Source organism: Triticum aestivum, chromosome 7D (assembly GCF_018294505.1).
Source record: "Triticum aestivum cultivar Chinese Spring chromosome 7D, IWGSC CS RefSeq v2.1, whole genome shotgun sequence".
In the NCBI taxonomy this organism is placed as follows: Eukaryota; Viridiplantae; Streptophyta; class Magnoliopsida; order Poales; family Poaceae; genus Triticum; species Triticum aestivum.
The window spans coordinates 260,019,853-260,041,483 of NC_057814.1; positions in this window are offsets into that span (position 1 = coordinate 260,019,853).

A 21,631-nucleotide genomic window follows, 5' to 3' on the forward strand; every position below is an offset into this window, starting at 1 on the left:
TGGGCGCGAGCAAAGGTCTTCCAGCCACAACGGAAGAACATGACATGAGGGGCAGGAAAATCCATATCCACCCGCATGCCGCCGTTCCCGCAACCCCTCATGTGCAGTTTCAACGTGCGCGGCTGCTCGAGCTCCATCACCCCTGCGAGTGGAGTGGGGAGACGAAGGCGGCTGTGGAGGCTTGTAAAATGTGATGATGAACTCCAGAGGTTGGTCTCCGACGCGACCTTCCATCAGGGGAGGGGCGGCCGGTGGGGGCGCGATCAGAGCGCCACCCCGTCCTCCTTGGCCCCGGGCGCTACGACAACAATGACCTCTCCCCCTCCCACCTCCCCTTGCGGCGGGCTCCGCCCCCGCGTCTTCGGAGGAAGGAGGGAGACGCTTTTGAGCAGAAGTCTCGTCGCCATTGGAGCAGCGCTGGACCCCCGACCTCTCACCATGGTGGGCGAGGTCAGCTGCAGGAATGGAAGGAGGAGGTATGGAGAAACGCCTTGCCCCGCGTCCCATATTATAGGCGAGCGGGGCAGGGAGCTAGATTTTTTTCATGAAGGTAGCTGCCCCGTTCGACCAATCCGCCCCCTCGCCATTAATGGCTCGAGGAATCCAGGCCGACCCCCTGCACCAATCCACGACGCCTGGCTTTCTACCACGGCGCTCATTCCTGTGCCCTCCGCATTCGCCACCAACTTTGCGCAATGCATGCAATACACGTGGCAGAAGCACTTGGAGCAGGAAAGATAATGGGGTGGCGGTTACCGCCCCATGAACATGGGACATGGGTACTCCATAGATCGTGGCCCATTATCTCTCCCACTACAATTGGCGTTACGCGACGCACGGGAGAACCGAAAACTAACCTGGGCTCAGGTTAATGAAGAAGCAAAGAAGATCTCAAAGGACAAGAAACTACTACCCTCTTGGCTATGCACTGGGTAGGGCCTACCCCGACGACGCCCGGCAGCGTGTTCGGGCCAGTCCCGGGGGCTCCTGTCGGTGCAACAAACCATGGGTCTGTTGCCCAGACCTGGCACAGCCTGAGAGCAAGGTTGCGACATCCAAGACGAGACCAAGCAGAAGAGATCAGATCTTTGAGGAATCGGAGAGCAGATCAAGAAGACCAAACGAGCCAAAGGAAGCTAGATACCACTAAGGCAAAGCCTTCCTTGCGGGGCAGGCGAGCCTGGCGAGGACGAGGTTGCTCCAGAGACAAGTCTCAAGACTCCTCGGGCAAGCCTGCCGGGGACGCCAAGGGCGGACTACCCCGCCAAAAGCTCCACCACTCCACCTCACAGCGATGCAAGTCATCGATCGGTGCGGTGTCAAGCCCCCAAGTGACTAAGTGGCTGTTTCTTGACACATGGCAACCACTTCCAAAGGACATCCCCTCCAAATGACACCCGTCCAGAGACGTGTCAAGCAGAGAAACAAAAGGGTGATTGAACTACCCGGCAAGGCGTGCCAGCCATGCCATGATGTGACACTAAGAGGTGCATTAAATGCGCTCTGCCTTGTCTGCAGAGTTAGGTATGATAGCATTGTTTGCAATCTAATCAATACACAATGATTAATTTGCCATTGTGATGACCCCTTGATCTATAAACGAAGGGTCATGGCAACCATAGAAAGGATTCGGACCCTTGTACACTCATACGCGCCTAGCTGCTCTCGCCCCGAGGCAACCCTGTCGGGCTAGAGCGCCGCGTCTCCACCACGATCCTCTCATCAATCCACCAAAGCAGGAGTAGGGTTTTACACCTCGTGGCGGCCCGAACCTGGGTAAAAACTACCCGTGTGATCTCTCCCGTGCTGCGCTACGTTCTCCGCTCTTTGTGCAAGGTGCTCGTCCCCCTGCCGAAACACAAGGGGCTCATGGCCCCATAGGTGGCCATGGTTTCCCACGACATCTGGTCCAGAAAAAATCTCCAAAAAGTTTCTCTACATTTGGACTCCGTTTGGTACTGATATTCTGCGAAGTAAAAAACAAGCAAAAACAACATGTGGCATTGAGCACTCTGTCAAAAATTGATATTAAGTTGGTATAAAATGATTGTAAAACAACCTAGAATGATAATATAACAGCATGGAACTATAAAAAATTATAGATACGTCGGAGACGTATCAGCATCCCAAAGCTTAATTCCTTCTCGTCCTCGAGTAGGTAAATGATAAAAATAGATTTTTTTTATGTGGAATGCTGCCTAACATGTTCATCACATATTCTTTTCTTTTGTAGCATGGACATTTGGACTTTTATATGGTTCAAAGCAATAGTCTAGTTTTGACATGAAGATTACAATACTCAAGCATATCAACAAGCAACCATGTCTTTCAAAATATCAACACTAAAGAAAGCTATCCCTAGCCCATCATGGTCAATCATTGATCCATTCATGAAACACACTCGCATATTAGCTACATCCAATGCTCAAGTATGATCATAGTGCTCCCTAGTTTGTGCTTTATAAGAGAAGATGGAGACTCAAGTAAAAATACAAATTGCATAAAGTAAAATAGAAGGGCCCTTCGCAGAGGGAAGTAGGGATTTGTAGAGGTGCCAGAGCTCAAAGCAAAAATTGAGAGATCAAATTTTTTGAGAGGTATACTTTTCCCATCAACAAAAACGACCGAGTAATTCCCAACACTTTCCATGCTAGATATATCATAGGCGGTTCCCAACAGAAAATAAAGTTTATTCCTTTTTCCACCATTCTTTCACAATCCATGGCTAGCCGTATCCACGGGTGCCTTCCATACCAACACTTTCCAAGGAATTTATTATTTGACAAAAAAACTAAATTTGTTTTTCATTTCGGGACTGGGCATCCCAATTACCGCCGTACTCTCGTGCAATGACAAGTGAATGAACACTCATCTTGACAATAACACATCTAGCATGGAAAATATTGGCCGCCCCTGCCGCTTCATGAGCGGCACGTGCACACAAAAAGGAAATTCATTTTGAAAATTAGAGATGGCAGATACAAATTTGCTTAGAACGACATGAAAATACCACATATAGGTAGGTATGGTGGACTCATATGGCAAAACTGGGTTTAAATATTTTGGATGCACAAGTAGTATTTCTACTTAGTACAAGTGGAGGCTAGCAAATAGATTGAGAGGCAACCAACCAAGAAACAAAAGATCACATAAGCGAGCATTAAGCATAACTAACACTGAATAATGCACCACAAGTAGGATATAATTTTGCATAACTATTGACTTTCGTGCTTGCATAGGGAATCACAAACCTTAACACCAATATTCTTACTAAAGCATAATTACTCACCAACATGACTCACATATCACTATCATCATATCTCAAAACTATTACAAAGAATCAAGTTTAATTTGTCCAGTGATCTTCATGAAAGTTTTTATTATACCCCTCTTGAATATCTCTCACTTTGGGACAAATTTCATATGTTGCTTTTGATAAGCTCAAACAAATTTAAGTGAAAAACATGCGCATAAAAATTTTCTTCTCTCAAAATAGTATAAGTGAAGCATGAGAGAATTTCTTCAAAAATTTATGAACTCTCAAATAAATCTAAGTGAAGCATGAGAGCATTTCTTCAAAAAATATTAAAGCATACCATGCTCAAAAAGATATAAGTGAGGCACTAGACCAATTGCATAGCTCAAAAAATTGAAGTGAAGCATAAAGAGCAATTCTAACAAATCATAGCATAATTTTGGCTCTCCCAAATAGGTGTGTCCAGCAAGGATAGACGACACAAACTAAAAAGCAAAACAAGCAAAGACTCATATAATACAAGACGCTCCAAGCAAAACTCATGATATGTGATGGATAAAAATATAGCTCCAAGGAAAATACCGATGGTTGTTAGAAGAAAGAGGGGATGCCTTCTGGGGCATCCCCGAGCTTAGTTGCTTAGTTTTCCTTGAATAATAACTTGGGGTGCCATGGGGCATCCCCAAGCTTAGGCTCTTTTCACTCCTTATTCTTCATCCATCGTGGTCTCACCCAAAACTTGAAAACTTCAATCACACAAAACTTAACAAAACCTTTGTGAGATCCATTAGTATAATAAAGCAAATCACTACTCTAAGTACTATTGCAAACCCATTCATATTTTATTTTTGCATTATATCTACCGCATTCCAACTTTACCATGGCTTATACCCCTCGATACAATTCATAGATTCATCAAAATAAGCACACAACACAAAGAAAATAGAATCTGTCAAAAACAGAACAGTCTGTAGAAATCTGAAAACTTCATATACTTCTGTGACTCCAAAACTTCTGAAAAATTAGGACAACATAGGCAATTTTTATATCAATCTTGTGTACAAAATTCAAGATTTTAGCGCGCTTCTGTGAATTTTCAATCTTATTTTACTGGGTGCAAAAGTTGTTGTTTTTCAACAAGTTCAAATCAACTATCACTAAACATGATCCCAACGGCTTTACTTGGCACAAACACTAATGAAAACATCAAAAACACAATCATAACAGTAGCATAATTGTGCAAACACTCAAGAACATAAAGAAAAGGGCAAAAATAAATTTTATTCACTGGGTTGCCTCCCAACAAGCTCTTTCTTTATAGCCATTGAGATAGGCTTAAGATTTCAACGATGCTCACAAGATAGATAAGGATTGAAACACAAAGAGAGCATCGTGAAACATATGACAAACACATTTAAGTCTAACATACTTCCTTTGCATAGGAATTTTATAAGCAAACAAATTAACAAGACAACAAACATCTAACATATGTAAAGAAGAGGAATAAAACATTGATGATCTCAACATAACGAGAGGTAATTTAGTAACATCAAAATTTCTACAACCATATTTTACTCTCTCATAATAACTACATGTAGCATCATAATCAAATTCAACAATATAACTATCACATAAAATATTCTCTTCATGATTCACATGCATGCATAGTTGACACTCTTCCAAAATAGTGGGCTTATCATCAAATAAAGTCATGACCTCTCCAAGCCCATTATTATCAAAAATTTCATAAAATTGAACACTCTCCAAATATGTGGGATTATTTTTATCTAAAGTTGACACTCTTCCAAACCAACTATTAATATTATCACAAGCATATTCATCATGAGGTTTAAATAAATTTTCAATATCATACGAATCATTATCACCCCAATCATGATCATTGCAGTAAGTAGTGGGCATAACAAAACAAGCATCCCCAAGCTTGGGGTTTTGCATATCACTAACACAATTGAAATTAATAGAATTTATATTAACATCATTGCAATCATGCTTTTCATTCAAGGAGCTATCATGAATCACTTTATAAATTTCTTCATTAAACACTTCATCACAATTTTCAGATTCATGAATCTCAAGCAAAACTTCATAAAGATAATCCAGTGAACTCAATTCACTATCAATTGGTTCATCATAATTGGATCTTTTGAAAATATTAGCAAGTGGATGCGGATCCGTATCAATAGAATTTTAGCAAGCGAAGATGCAAGCAAATAGAAGGCACATGGCAACACAAGCAAAGAAAAGATCGAACGAGAAAAAGGCAAACGAAAAAGAAGGCAAATATTTTTATGCTTTTCGCAAAAACGTTTTAGAAGTGAGGGAGATGAAAATGAGAGGCAAATGGCAAATGATGTAAATTGCAAGGAGATGAGATTTGTGATTAGGAACCTGATAGATGTTGATGATGTCTCCCCGGCAACGGCGCCAAAAACTCCTTTTGATGGGCTTGAACTACGTCGGTATTTCCCCAAAGAGGAAGGGATGATGCAGCACAGCTACGGTAGGTATTTCCCTCAGTTATGAAACCAAGGTATCAATCCAGTAGGAGAACCAAGCAACACTATGTAAACGGTACCTACACACGAAGAACAAATACTTGCAACCCGACGCTTATGAGGGGTTGTCAAGGCCTCAGCGGGTAACGGTGCTAGAAATTGTCAAGTTGACGGGATAAAATTGTGTAAGATTGGATAAATAGATCTCGATAAAACTTGAAATAAAAGATGCAAATAAAAAGTGCAGCAGAGTATTTTTGAGTTTTTGGATTTATAGATCTGGAAATAAAAGCAAATAAAAATAGATCTCAAAGCAAATATGATAATGAATAGACCCGGGGGCCATAGATTTCACTAGTGGCTTCTCTCGAGAAAGAGCACACGGTGGGTAAACAAATTACTGTTGGGCAATTGATAGAAAATTGAATAGTTATGACGATATCCAAGAAAATGATTCGTATATAAGCATCACGTCCAAGATTAGTAGACCGACTCCTGCCTGCATCTACTACTATTACTCCACACATCGACCGCCACCCAGCATGCATCTAGTGTATTAAATTCATGGAGAAATGGAGTAATGCAATAAGAACGATGACATGATGTAGACAAGATCTATTTATGTAGGAATAGACCCCATCTTGTTATCCTTAATAGCAACGATACATGTGTGTCGCGCTGCCCCTTCTGTCACTGGGAAAGAACACCGCACGATCGAACCCATCACAAAGCACTTCTTGCCATGGCAAGAAACATCGATCTAGTTGGCCTAACTAAACTAAAGATGCGAAGAAGAAATACAAGGCTATAAATAATCATGCATATAAGAGATCAAAGAAGACTCAAATAATATTCATGGATATAGATCTAATCATAAACTCAAAGTTCATCGGATCTGGACAAACACACTGCAAAAAGAGTTACATCAAATAGATATCCAAGAGACCATTTTATTGAGAACCAAAAGAGATAGGGGAAGCCATCTAGCTACTGACTACAGACCCATAGGTCTATGATGAACTACTCACGCATCATCGGAGAGGCACCAATGAGGATGATGAACCCCTCCGTGATGGTGTCTATATTGGATCTCGTGGTTCTAGAACTTGCGGCGGTTGGAATTGTGTTTCATAGACTCCCCTAGGGTTTCTAGAATATTTGGGTATTTATAGCGCGAAGAGGCAGTGCGGGAGGCCACCGAGGTGGGCACAACCCACCTGGGCGTGCCTGGGCTCCTGGGCGCGCCCTGGTGGGCTGTGCTCCCCTCGGAGCCCCCCTCTGGTACTTCTTTGGCCCATCAGGTGTCTTCTGGTCCAGAAAAAATATCCAAAAAGTTTTGCTGCGTTTGGACTCCATTTGGTACTGATATTCTCCGAAGTAAAAAACAAGCAAAAAACAGCAATTGGCACCGGGCACTATGTCAATAGGTTAGTCCCAACAAATGATATAAAGTTGCTATAAAATGATTGTAAAACATACAAGAATGATAATATAACAACATGGAACAACCAAAAATTATAGATACGTTGGAGACGTGTCAGTTATCAAGTGCCACAACATCGGCGGTTCCGAGCATCCCCATGGCAAAGCCCCTGCGCGTTCCTAGGATGTGAGATAATCCTCAAGTGCATGGAATCATTGTGTCACTTTCCAAAGGTGGAAGTGATAAGTATGCAGTGTCGAACCCACAAGGAGCTAAAGGTAAGATCAGTATTCTCTCAAGTCCTATCCGCCACTGATACGACTCTACGTACACCGAACGTTTGCTTCCAACTAGAAACGAGAAATAGAACTACGTTATGGGTATGAAGAGGATAACTCTGTATGATATTGGCGAATTAGATATAAAAGTAGGTGTTGTTATCATAAAGTTAGAATATATTACTATATATTATAAATAGCGAGTGTGGAATAATGATGGACCAGTGTGCGGAATTGTCCTAGGCAATTGTTAACAAGATCGGTAATCATTATTGAAATTTCATATGAGGGAGAGGCATAAGCTAACATACTTTCTCTTCTTGGATCATATGCACTTATGATTGGAACTCTAGCAAGCATCCGCAACTACTAAAGATCATTAAGGTAAAACCCAACCATAGCATTAAAGCATCAAGTCCCCTTTATCCCATACGCAACAACCCCCTTACTCGGGTTTAAGCTTCTGTCACTCTAGCAACCCACTATAAGCGAATCATGAATGCATTGCAACACCCTACAGCGGGAATACTTCACGTGTGCGCGGCACGGAAGGCACCATAGGACAGCACCAAAATAAAACATACAACTGAAACCAATCTATATCATCAATCAACCCAAAGGACAAAGGAAAACTACTCAAAACATCATAGGATGGCAACACATCATTGGATCATAATATGTGGCATAAAGCACCATGTTCAAGTAGGAGATTGCAGCGGGGTGCGGGAGAGTGGACTGCGTAAAAGAGACAAAGATGGTGATGTTGATGAAGACGATCACCGCGGCGATGGTTCCCCCGATGGCACTCCGGCGCCACTAAGAGAGAGGGGGAGCGGTTCTCCCCTTTGTGCTTCCTCCTCCATGGCCTCCCCCTTAGATGGGGAAAGGTTCTCCCTCTGGTCCTTGGCCTCCATAGCGATGGTGACCCCTCCGACCTCCTCCTCCATGGCCTCCGGTGATGTTGGCCCCCCTCCGGCAAGGTGCCCGAGAGGGCCTAGATTGGTTTTTCATGGCTACAGAGGCTTACGGTGGCGGAACTCCTGATCTCTCTTCTGTTCTAGGGTTTTTACGATTTATAGGAGGGGTTGGTGTCGGTTTCACGCCAGGGGGGCTTACAGTTTCGCCTCCCAACCTTTTACCACAAGGGTAATGTCAACAATAATACTTTATGGAAACCTACATCCGAGTGGATATATATATCCGGATTTCTCCAACACATAGTGCCTGCCAAAGGAAAATGTGTAAAAAGGAAAGGTGATGATCACCATGACTCTTGTATAAGGGTATAAGATAAAAGTAAAAGATAGGCCCATCGTAGAGGGAAGTATAGGTTGTCATGCGCTTTTATGGTTGGATGCACAAAATCTTAATGCAAAAGAACGTCACTTTATATTGCCGCTTGTGATAAAGACCTTTATTATGCAGTCCGTCGCTTTGATTTCTTCCATATCACAAGTTCGTATAAAGCTTATTTTCTTCACACTAATAGATCATACATATTTAGAGAGCAATTTTTATTGCTTGCACCGATGACAACTTACTTGAAGGATCTTACTCAATCCATTGGTAGGTATGGTAGACTCTCATGGAAAAACCGGTTTAAGGGATGTTTGGAAGCACAAGTAGTATCTCTACTTGGTGCAAATAATTTGGCTAGCATGAGAGGGAAAGGCAAGCTCAACATGTTGGAGGATCCATGACTGTAAGTGCATCTAGTGCCACCCCTAGTTGGTTTTGGAGTATTGACGACAAACCTGGTTGAGGGACTAATGTGTTTGTGAGAACTGCAGGATAACACAGGTAGTAGTCCCTCATTGATTCGGTTTACCTACCGGAGATGACCCCTAAATATGTATGAAGACATTGAAGACAATGGTGGTATGTCAAGATATTCCAAGTGAAGACTATGACATGAGAAGACATTGCGTGAAGACTATGGAGCACGAAGACTTAGTTGTTTCGTTGTTTCCTTTTCTTCTTTGTTGAGTCATAGGAACCACCGTACTGTTAAGTGGGGTCCCAGTGAACAAAGTCAGAGTGACTGAAGTGATGCTCAACCAAAATCCTATGTCTTCGAGCGAAGACAATAAGAGCAAATCTTATCCATAGCTGGATGGGTCAGCTTTACTTGTAGCCCAAGTAAAGCTGTCGCGTGTGTTTGAAATCTGACCGTTGGAACACATGCCAGTTCCTTAGTGACCCAGGGTCATTTCGGACAAATCAGGTCGGGCTGCCTAGTGGCTATAAATAGCCCACCCCCTACACCATAAATTGGTGGCTGCTCAGAGTTAATGCACGACTTTTGTCGTTTGAGAGCAACCCACCTCTGAAGCTTTTGAGAGAGAGAAATCCTTGCGAGGACGAAGCCCAAACACCCAGAGCCAAAGAGTGTTAGGCATCACTGAAGTCTTTCTGTCCGCGTGACCTGAAGACTTGTTACACTTGAGGACTGTGAATCCTCCAGCCGGTTAGGTGTCGCGTTCTGAGCATCCAAGAGTCATTGTGGATCGCCGGTGAACGAAGTCTGTGAAGGTTTGGAAGTCTACCTTGAAGACTTACCAGAGTGATTGAGCGAGGACTGGGTGTCCTTAGCTCAAGGGGAATAAGGCGAAGACACGGTCTTTTGAGTTAAATCTCAGCCTCCCTAACCAGACGTACAGTTGTCACAGCAACTGGAATTGGTCCAACAAATCCTTTGTCCTCACCAAGTGACTGGTTGTATCCTCTCCCTCTCTTTACTTATAGTTTGTCTTCGTGAAGTCATTGCCTGCTTGCACTACCTATTTGACTTCACTGTGTGACTACTATCGTTGTTTGGCTTCATACTATCTTCCATCCCGATCTTTACTACCTAGCTGCTATTAGTCTTCGTGCTTTCACTTCATTGAATACTTGTCTATGGCTTGGTTAGTGTAGTCTACCTTCCTCTGCATATCAATAGGTTCATTTCTATTGTTCGTCTTTGAAACTCTCATGTTTTGAAGACTTTCCTAAAAATCGCCTATTCACCCCCCCCCCCTCTAGTCGATAACTAGCACTTTCAATGACAATATAACTTCTATTCGGATATAAGAAAACATAACCCATTATGTTGTCTTCCTTGTCCAACATCAGCTTTTTAGCATGTCATACTTTAATGAGTGCTCATAATTACTGTCAAAGATAGTATATTTATATGTGAAATCTCTCTTCCTTCAATATTCTTTCATGAATTGTTCAAGTGACCAATACTATGTTTGCTAACTTTCTATAAATTTACCACCTATACTTATTATATGTGAAGTCATTACTCCCCATGGTATAAGCATATGAAACATATATAAGTTCAGATTTATGATATTCAATTCATTCAACCATTTACTCATAGGATATAAGTGAAGCACGTGAGTAAATGACAAACTATTCAAAAAAGATATAAGTGAAGAACAATGAATAGTCAAGTAATTAACTAGACAAGGGAGGACCCTCTCTCTCTCATTCAAGATTTCAGATCCAATGATTTTATTCAAACAGCAAGTAGAATGAAAATATGCTCCAAGCATAACACATATCATGTGACGAATAAAAATATAGCTCCGAGTAAGGTATACCGATGGTTTTGAAGATGAAAGAGGTGATTCCTTCCGGGGCATCCCCAAGCTTAGGCGCTTGAGTCTTCCTTGAATATTACCTTGGGGTGCCTTAGGCATCCCCAAGCTTAGGGTTTTTTCACTCCTTATTCTCCTTGTATCAATATCTCACCCAAAACTTGAAAACTTCAATCACACAAAACTTAACGGAACTTCGTGAGATGGGTTAGTATGATAAAGAGTAAATCATTCACTTTGGTACTGTCAAAGACAAGATTCATAATTGTTCTCACACAATGCCTACTGTACCACATCATTTCTACAATTCATATTCACCAATATAAGCCATAGAAACTAAAAAACAAGCAAACTATGCATTGAAAACAGAATCTGCCAAAAACAGAACAGTCTGTAATGATTTGAACAACAACCATACTTCTGTTACTCCAAAAAAATTCAAACGTTAGGGCAACATAGAAAATTTGTATATCAATCCTCCGCAAAAAATTCAGAATTTTTCAACACTCCGGTAATTTTAAAGAATTCTGTGACTGGACGCAAAAATTTCTGCTTTTGCACAGAATCAAGTCAACTATCATCCACACTACCCCAAAAGCTTTACTTGGCACTTTATTGAAACAAAAACTATAAAACATGATTACTACAGTAGCTTAATCATGTGGACACATAAAGACAATAGGTATAAGTGTTGGGTTGTCTCCCAACAAGCACTTTTCTTTAATGCCTTTTCAGGTAGGCACGATGATTTCAATGATGCTCACATAAAAGATAAGAATTGAAACATAATGGGAGCATCATGAAGAATATCACTAGCACATTTAAGTGTAACACACTTCCTACGCATAGGGATTTTGTGAGCAAACAACTTATGGAACAAGAATCAACTAGCATAGGAAGGCAAAACAAGCATAACTTCAAGAATTTCAACACATAGAGAGGAAACTTGATATTATTGCAACTCCTACAAGCATATATTCTTCCCTCATAATGATTTTCAGTAGCATCATGAATGAATTCAACAATATAACCATCACATAAAGCATTCTTTTCATGATCCACAAGCATAGAAAATTTATTACTCCCCACATAAGCAAAATTCTTCTCATTTATAATAGTGGGAGCAAACTCAACAAAATAACTATCATGGGATTGAAAATTAAAATCAAGATGACAAGTTTCATGGTTATCATTACTCTTTACAGCTTACATGTCATAACAATAATCATCATAGATAGCAACTTTGTTCTCATAATCAATTGAAACCTCTTCCGAAATAGTGGATTCATCACTAAATAAAGTCATGACCTCTCCAAATCCACCTTTATCATAATAAGATTCAACATCCTCCAAAATAGTGGGATAACTATTATCTAAGGTTGACACTCTTCCAAACCCACTTTCAATGATAGTCTTATTCATACTCGAAAAGATATAAGTGAAGTTCATAGAGCATTCTACAATTAATATAGATCAACCAATATCCAAGCTCAAAATATATAAGTGAAGCACACGAAGCATTCTATAAAGTCATACTCAAAAGATTTAAGTGAAGCACATGAAGCATTCTATAAGTCAAGGGAGGACTATCTCATACTAGCATGGTGCATAAAGGAGAAGAAAGGAAAAATAAACTCAAAAGACACATATCATGTGAACAAAACAAAAACCGAGGTATACCGATAATTGTTGAAGAAGAAAGATGAGATGCCAACCGGGGCATCCCCAAGCTTAGATGCTTGGGTATCCTTTAAATATTTACTTGGGGTGCCTTGGGCATCCCCAAGCTTGAACTCTTGCCTCTCCTTATTCTTCTCATATCGGTAACTCCTCGTTCTTCGAACACTTCATCCTCACAAAACTCAACAAAAAAATTGTGAGATCCGTTAGTATAATAAAGCAAATCTCTACCTCTAGGTACTGTTGTAAACTCATTCCAATTTCATATTAGCATTATATCTACTGTATTACAACTTCACCATGGTTCATACCCCCCGATATAACCCATAGATTCATCAAAATAAGCGAACAACACATAGAAAACAGAATCTGTTATGAACAGGACAGTTTGTAGCAATCTGGATCTTTCGTATACTTATGTAACTTCAAAATTTCTAAAAAAAAGGACAATCTAAACAATTTGCTGAGCAGTAATGTGTAAAAATTTCAAGATTTTATCATGCTCCTGTAAAAAATAAGAATTCAAATACTACAGCCAAATTTTCTGTTTTACTGCTGCACACACCAAACAAGCAATTTAAACATTCCAAACCCAAACCTTGGCACATTATTTTTATAATACAATGAATATATATAAGGTGATACTTATTCTTGAGAAACTTCCATGAAAAATTCTTCATTGTTTCCATGAGCATGAACACAAGTGTTCAAGGTCGACCCTCACTTCTCCAATGCACAACCTTCCAATCACTTCTCTTTTTGAAAAGCTTTTTACGCATAAGAGACAAATTAATTTTTTTGTTTTTTCATTTTGTAATTTTTTTGTTTGTTTAACCCACAACTAAACAAAAACAAAAGGGAAAACAAAATCTACTTAGTGAAGAAAGCAAACAAGCATACACGAAAATATCAACCCCACGCTATTACTCCCCGGCAACGGCGTCAGAAAAGAGCTTGATAATCCTCAAGTGCCAGGAATCATCGTAGCACTTTGCAAAGGTGGAAGTCATAAGTATGTAGTGTCGAACCCACAAGGAACTAAAGGTAAGTTCAATATTCTCTCAAGTCCTATCTGCCATTGATACGACTCTACGTACACCGAACAGTTGCTTCCAACTAGAAACGAGAAATAGAACTACGTTGTGGGTATGAAGAGGATAACTTTGTATGATATCGGAGAACTAAAATATAAAAGTAGGTGCTGTTATCACAAAGTTAGAATATATTACTATATATTATAAAGAGCGAGTGTGGAATAATGATGGATCGGTGTGCGGAATTGTCCTAGGCAATTGTTAACAAGATCGGTAATCATAACTGCAATTTCATATGAGGGAGAGGCATAAGCTAACATACTTTATCTTCCTGGATCATATGCACTTATGATTGGAAATCTAGCAAGCATTCGCAACTACTAAAGATCATTAAGGTAAAACCCAACCATAGCATTAAAGCATCAAGTCCCCTTTATCCCATACGCAACAACCCCCTTACTCGGGTTTAAGCTTCTGTCACTCTAGCAACCCACTATAAGCGAATCATGAACGGATTGCAACACCCTACAGCGGGAATCCTTCACGTGTGCGCGGCACGGAAGGCACCATAGGACAGCACCAAAATAAAACATACAACTCAAACCAATCTATATCATCAATCAACCCAAAGGACAAAGGAAAACTACTCAAAACATCATAGGATGGCAACACATCATTGGATCATAATATGTGGCATAAAGCACCATGTTCAAGTAGGGGATTACAGCGGGGTGTGGGAGAATGGACCGCGTAAAAGAGATGAGGATGGTGATGTTGATGAAGACGATCACCGCGGCGATGGTTCCCCTGATGGCACTCCGGCGCCACCAAGAGAGAGGGGGCGCGGTTCTCCCATTTGTGCTTCCTCCTCCATGGCCTCCCCTTAGATGGGGAAAGGTTCTCCCTCTGGTCCTTGGCCTCCATGGCGATGTCGACCCCTCCGGCTTCCTCATCCATGGCCTCCGGTGATGTTTGGCCCCCCTCCCGCAGGGTGCCAGAGGGGGCCTAGATTGGTTTTTCGTGGCTACAGAGGCTTACGGCGGCGGAACTCCATATCTCTCTTCTGTTCTGGGGTTTTTAGGATTTATAGGAGGGTTGGTGTCGGTTTCACGTCAGGGGGGCCCATGAGGCGATGACAAGGACGGAGGCGCGCCCTAGCGGGGCGCCCCCCACCCTTGTGGTCGCCCCGGGACTCCTCTTTGGTATGTTTTCCTTCCAGTATTGTCGGGGGAAACGACACCTATGGGATGACGTAGAATCTCTTATGCTACGGTTGGCGGGTGCGGGGCTGTGGAATGAGCGGGATTAGAAGATCAACGCGGGGGGATTATCCAGGTTCGGGCCGCAAGTGATGCGTAATACCCTACTCTTGCTGGTTTATGTTTATCTGGTGTTCTTGGACTAGCTACAAAGTGTGCAGGGTCCAAAAAGTCTGAATCCTTCCTCAGTACGCCGCGGGCCTCCTTTTATAGTCAAAAGGGGCTGCCACAGTGTCACACAGGAGGTGGAAAGTTGTACAGTAGTCGAGTCTATCTCCTGGCACCGTAGGACAAACACATTTAATGCAATGTCGACGTGTCCTTCATGCTTTATCGGGGACGGCAAGGAAGCTCGTCCCAGCTGTCGCCGCCTCGCCTGGCTTCAACACGCGTCCGAGCCGACGATGCGTGTAGTGCCACGCTGGCTGGCTGGCTGCTGAGTTGGTGCGGTGGCAGAGTCTTCACGAAGATCTGCATGCCACCACGCAGGTGCTTGCTGAGTTGGCCTGGAGGCTGCACGTCGCCACGCAGGTGCTCGCCTAGTTGGTGGGCTGGCAGCTGTGTGGAAATGGTGGTGGAGTCTTGGCTGGTGTGGGCCTGGCTGTGGCCCCGCGGATGTCTTCGGCAAGAGTCTTGCTGGGGCCCCGGCAAGGGTCTTGCCGCAGCGTCGTGAGCGTCCCCGGCAAGGGTCTTGCCGGGGGGTCTCGTGGGTATCCTTGGCAAGGATCTTGCCGAGGATCTTCGTCTTCTGATTCTCATCTAGTCTTGTATGTTCTTGGTCTTCACAAAGATCTGCATGCCACCATGAAGGCGCCTCCCGAGCTTTGGTTCCAATGTGGATGAGGGCGTGGGAACTCTTAGGCTCAAGGGTGGCAGCCCTGCTGGCGATGGGCAAGTTGCCCCGGCAAGGTTCTTGCCAGGGCTGTGGAGGCCGCCCCGGCAAGGGCCTTGCTGGGGGAGTTCACCTCGCCCTTCTGCTCTTCGTGTTTTTAGCTTGGCATTGCTCTGGTCGTCTTGTGGCTTTGTTTCCTCTGCCTCGCCCAGCATGGCCAGGGGCGTGGTGCTGCGACTGCTCGTGCACAAGTAAAGGGGTATAAAAAGGGACCCCTACTTTTGTACACCAACAGGAGCCCACGGGCCTGGGCCACATATAAGCGCAGGGCGTTATTGGGGCAGGCCCAGAACAGTGCGCGGGCGCGGGCGGGGCGGAGTTTTTGCCGCAGTAACTCCCTCGCTCGTTGCGCTTCCCCATGACCCGCGTTGAATGCGTGACGTGGGGGTCGGGCGTGGGGCGGTTGTGGCACGCATGTGTCACATTGTGGTAAAGAGGCGGCTCGCGCCTTCCCCATAAAAAGAGGAAAACACAGGGGTGTGGCTCATTTACTAAGTGAACTCAAGTCGTGGCCTTCAAGGCGCCCGTGCCCCATGATCACGGGGTGGAAAACAGTCGCGTCACTTGTCTTCTCGATTTTGGCTTGCTCGCCATGTGTCCCCCATGCCTCGAAGATTGTAGGCGGTGGACGCGGGGGGCACGGGCCTTAAATGGCGAGGCGGGAAACCGGGTCGTCGCTGATTGGAGCAGCGGGTCGGTCTCGATTCCCTGCGCCCCTGGCGGCCGGATTGGTTAAGTGGGGCGGCCGAGCCCCGGCCCCACCCTTTATAAGAAGGGGAGGGGATGGCACCCCTCAATCCTTCATCATTCATGTCCTTCCACCTTGGCTCCTTCCTTCCTTCTGCTATGGCGAGAGGGCGCGCTGTTACTCCGATGGCGGCGACGAGGGTCTCTGCTTGACAGTGTGCCCCTCCTTCCCAAGAGCTTTTGGCGGCGGAGCCGGCTGTGAGAGGAAGGGGAGGGGGCGAGGCCGAGGCCGCCGTGGCACTTCGGGAAGAGGAGGACGGGGCGGCGCACCAGCCTCGCCTCCGCCAGCGGCCCCTCCCCCAATGGAGGGCCATGTCGGAGACCAACCCCGCGAATTCTTCATCAGGCTGCACAGGCCAGTGCGCCGTCGTCTTCGTCTCCCTACTCCGTTCGCTCGGGAGATGGAGCTCGACCCGCCACAGGCTTTGAGGCTGCATATGAGGGGCTGCGGGAATGGCAGCATGTGGGTCGACGTCGACTTCCCTGCCCCTCATGTCATGTATCTTCGTCGTGGTTGGAAGACCTTTGCTCATGCCCACAGCCTGTCGGGGGGGCTCGTTGTCCACTTCAAATTAATGGAGAACGGCTGCTCTCCGTCAAGGTCTTTGGGCACTTGGGAACTTGCCTAAGGTGTTGCGTGGAGAGCTCCTCCGATGATGAAGACTCCTCCTCAAGCGGGAGTGACGAGGAGGACAGCGACAGCGACGACGAGCGCGTCAAGCGGGAGGACGCCGACTCCGACTGACCGCGCCGCCCTCCTCCCTCGGCCACGCGCCCTGCCGAGGGTCTCCCTCGTCAAGCTCTCCATCGGCACGTTCCCCGTCGCCTCCTTTTTGCCTTCACCTGCCGCACCTGGGAGGAAAGGGGCAAGAACGGGGATCACGGGGCACCTATGTTTTTTAGTTTTTAAGTCTGCAGGCACTTGTTAGATTTAAACCTTGTAATCCCCTTGCTCATGTTTACATTCCATACGAACTGTACCTGTTTGGAATGTATTAATGAAAAAGGGTGCTTGTCGGGTTCTTTGTGCGTGAGCGGGGCCCATGCCAAGGAATGAATCCTTGTTATTTTTAAGATAAACATTGTCGCCCGGCAACAGGCCTTGCCGTCCCCTCACTTCATGGCACGACCATACTCACGCTCTCAGCAGAGGCAGGGGCGAAGTAGGATTAGGCCCTTCGTTTGCTTCCTTATCACCGCAACTACAACCAAGTTCCGGCCTAGAGAATAGTTCTTGGGCACAGGAAAGGGGGAGCATGGTGGCCCAGGAATAAACGAGGCTTCATACGTCCCAGTTCCATACGGAAATGCATAACAAGGGATAAAAGACTTATCTGAATCTGCAGCCCCCCGACAACCTTGGCTTGCCATGGTTGGATACTTTAATCTACAGCCCCGGCAATGGCTTGCCGGGGTCAAGGATGTCGATCCGTCTCCCTGCCCTTAAATGACTTGGCAGAAACGCCTGTGTAGCCTGCGAACCAAAGAAAGGACTAGAAAGGACAGAAATACACACACCCGACCTCTATGCTAGGGGTTAGTTGCCGCTGGGCACTATCAACCCTATCAAAGAGAGAGACTTAACCTAGCATGCATGCTAAAACTTAGGGCGCCAGCGCTTTATTTATTTATGCTCAGGGTATGCGCCTGGCTCTGTACAAAGGGTTACATGCCTTGTCAGCAAGGCTCGTACAAAAGGTGGTTTGCCGGGAGGCCCGGCAACCGCGCCTCATGGGTAAAACTTACTAAGTTGTTCGATGTTCCAGGAGTTGCCCACTGGGATACCATCTTCGGTCTCCAGGCAGACTGCGCCAGGCCTGGTGACTCGTATTACCCGATAAGGTCCTTCCCACTTCGGCGTCAACTTGTTGGAATTCTTGGCCGACTGAACGCGCCGAAGAACAAGGTCGCCTTCCTCAAGACTTCGGGCATGAACCTTGCGTCCATGGTAGCGGCGCAAGGCTTGCTGGTAGTGTGCAGCTCGCACAGCCTCCCGAAGACGGTCTTCCTCAAGGAGCGTCGCGTCATCTTACCGCAACTGCTCTTGCTTAAGCACGTCATAAGCGAGCACTCGAGGTGACCCGTATGTGAGTTCCGTGGGGAGAACTGCTTCTGCACTGTATACCAGGGAAAAGGGTGTCTGGCCGGTGGCTCGATTTGGCCTCGTTCTGATCGACCAAAGAACCGCCGGCAACTCATCAATACAGTGCCTTCCACACTTGTGCAGCCTGTCAAAAGTCTTTGTCCTCAGGCCTTGCAGTACTTCAGCATTCGCCCTCTCCGCCTGGCCGTTGCTCCGTGGGTGTGCCACTGAAGCGAAACAGACCTTGCTACCGAGGTTCTGGATGTATTGCATGAAGGTGCGGCTTGTGAACTGCGTGCCGTTGTCGGTGATGATCCTGTTCGGCACACCAAAACGGCAAACTGGCCCCTTGAAGAACTTGACGGCTGACTGTGCTGTCACCTTTCCTCACTACTTCCACTTCGGGCCACTTTGTGAACTTGTCGATTGCGACATACATGTACTCAAAGCCCCTGACAGCACGGGGGAAAGGGCCCAGTTTGTCGAGCCCCCAGACCGAAAATGGCCAGGAGAGAGGGATTGTTTGAAGGGCTTGAGCTGGTTGATTAAGATTCTTCGAATGGAACTGACACGCTTCACACTGGGTTACTAGCGCAGCTGCATCCTGGAAGGCCGTGGACCAGAAGAAACCTTGCCGGAATGCCTTGCCGGCGAGGGCCCTTGACCCTATGTGGGAGCCACATACACCTCCATGTATCTCTGCCAACAGCTCTAGTCCGTCCTCTTGAGGAATGCACTTCAGCCTCACACCGTTTGGCCTCCTTCTGTATAGGGTATCATCCACAAACTGGTACATGTTGGACCGACGGGCTACTTTCTCTGCTTCTTCCTACTCCTCGGGGAGCTCTCCTGTTTGGAGGAAACGGACGGTGGGCTACGCCCATGCCGGAGCCTGGGGCTCGACGGCAAGGACCAAAGGTACATCTTTGGCCGCGGGGGCAGCTGCCTCTACGGTCAGGGCCTGGGGCCCTGTTGGAGGTAGTTGCCCCTTGGCAAGCTTGGGGTACCCGGCAACCTCCTTGTCGGCGGCTCCTGGGAGCTCGGCGGGGAGGTACTTGCTGGGGCTTGTCTTCCTTCGCTTGTTCTGCCCTGCTGATGGCTCAACGGATGGCTGAGTTAATTGAAGTACAAAGTTACCTGGTTCCACAGGCAACTTGAGGGCAGCGTGTTTCGACAAGTCATCGACAACACCGTTCTCCGCTCGGGGAACATGCTCTGCTTGTAGGCCGTCGAAACGTTCTTCCAACTTCCTCACTTCATTCACGTAGGCCTCCATCAGCGGGCTTTGGTAATCCTTGTTAACTTGCTTGACGACGAGCTGTGAATCACCTCTGATGATGAGCTTCTTTATTCCGAGGTCTGCCACGATCCTGAGACCGGCAAGCAACCCCTCGTACTCCGCCGTATTGTTCGTTGATTTTTCCCGGGGAAAGTGCATCTGGATACGTACTTGAGGTGCTCTCTGGTGGGTGCGACGAGTAGCATGCCAGCACCAGCACCTTGGAGTGAGAAATCTCCGTCAAAGTACATAATCCACTCACTGCTCATCTCCTTGCCGGGAAGGGTGGTCTCTTGAATCTCCTCGTCAGGTGTTGCGGTCCACTCTGCTATGAACTCCACCAAAGCTCGGCTCTTGATCGTTGAAGTACTTTAAAACCTGAGGCCAAAGCTCGACAGCTCCAATGCCCACTCCACAATCCTCCCTGTCGCATCTGGGTTGTGCAAAATCCATTGCAAAGGGAGGCGGGTGACGACGGTGATCTCGTGCGCTTGGAAATAGTGGCGCAGCTTTCTCGAGGCCATGAGGAGGCCGAAAAGCAGCTTCTACATTCCAGAATATCTTGACCTAGCCCCCTGCAAGAGGGAACTGACAAAATACACTGGGTGTTGCACCATCTTCTTCTTCTGTCCCACTTCGCCCATCCGCTCAGACTCTGCCTCGCCGGGACCGGGTCTTGCCGGGGGTTCTGGTTTGCCGGCGTCAGGCTCTGTCGGGGAGGACCCCGGCTCACCATCCGACGGATCTTCTGCAACTGCTGCTTCTCCCTCAAGTTCCCTCTGCACCACCAGCGCCGCACTGACCACTTGATTCGTTGCTACTAAGTACAGCAGCAACGGCTCCCGTGGTTTTGGCGCAACTAGTATTGGCGTGGAGGAGAGGTACCTCTTCAAATCTTGCAGTGCTGCCTCTGCCTCCAGAGTCCATTTTACTGGACCCGCCTTTTTCAAAATTTTGAAAAAGGGGAGGGCGCACTTAGCAGATTTGGAGATGAACCTACTCAGGGCAGCAATGCAGCCGGCGAGCCTACGGACGTCCTTGACCCGTTTCGGTGCCTCAATCTGCTCGATCGCCTTGATCTTGTCGGGATTTGCTTCGATTCCGCGTTGAGACACAAAGAACCCGAGAAGTTTGCCGGAGGGGACACCGAAGAGGTTGATCTTGCACAGGTTTGCGAATGTTTCTTCTAAATCTTGCACGAGCGTGGCCCTGTCCTTGGTTTTGACCACTATGTCATCCATATAAGCTTCTATATTTGTATGTAGCTGGGGCCCAAAACCAATCTGGACAGCTCGGGCAAATGTTGAACCAGCGCTCTTCAACCCGAAAGGCATTCGTACAAAACAGTACGTACCACATGGGGTGATGAACGCGGTCTTCTCTTCATCTTCCTCCATCATGAAGGTCTGGTGGTACCCTGAATAGGCATCGAGGAACGACAGCAGGTCACACCCGGCAGTGGAGTCTACAATCTGGTCGATGCATGGCAGAGGGAAAGGATCCTTTGGACAGGCTTTATTGATGTCTGTGTAGTCAATACACAGCCTCCACTTCCCATTCGCCTTACGCACCACCACCGGATTGGCCAACCACGTGG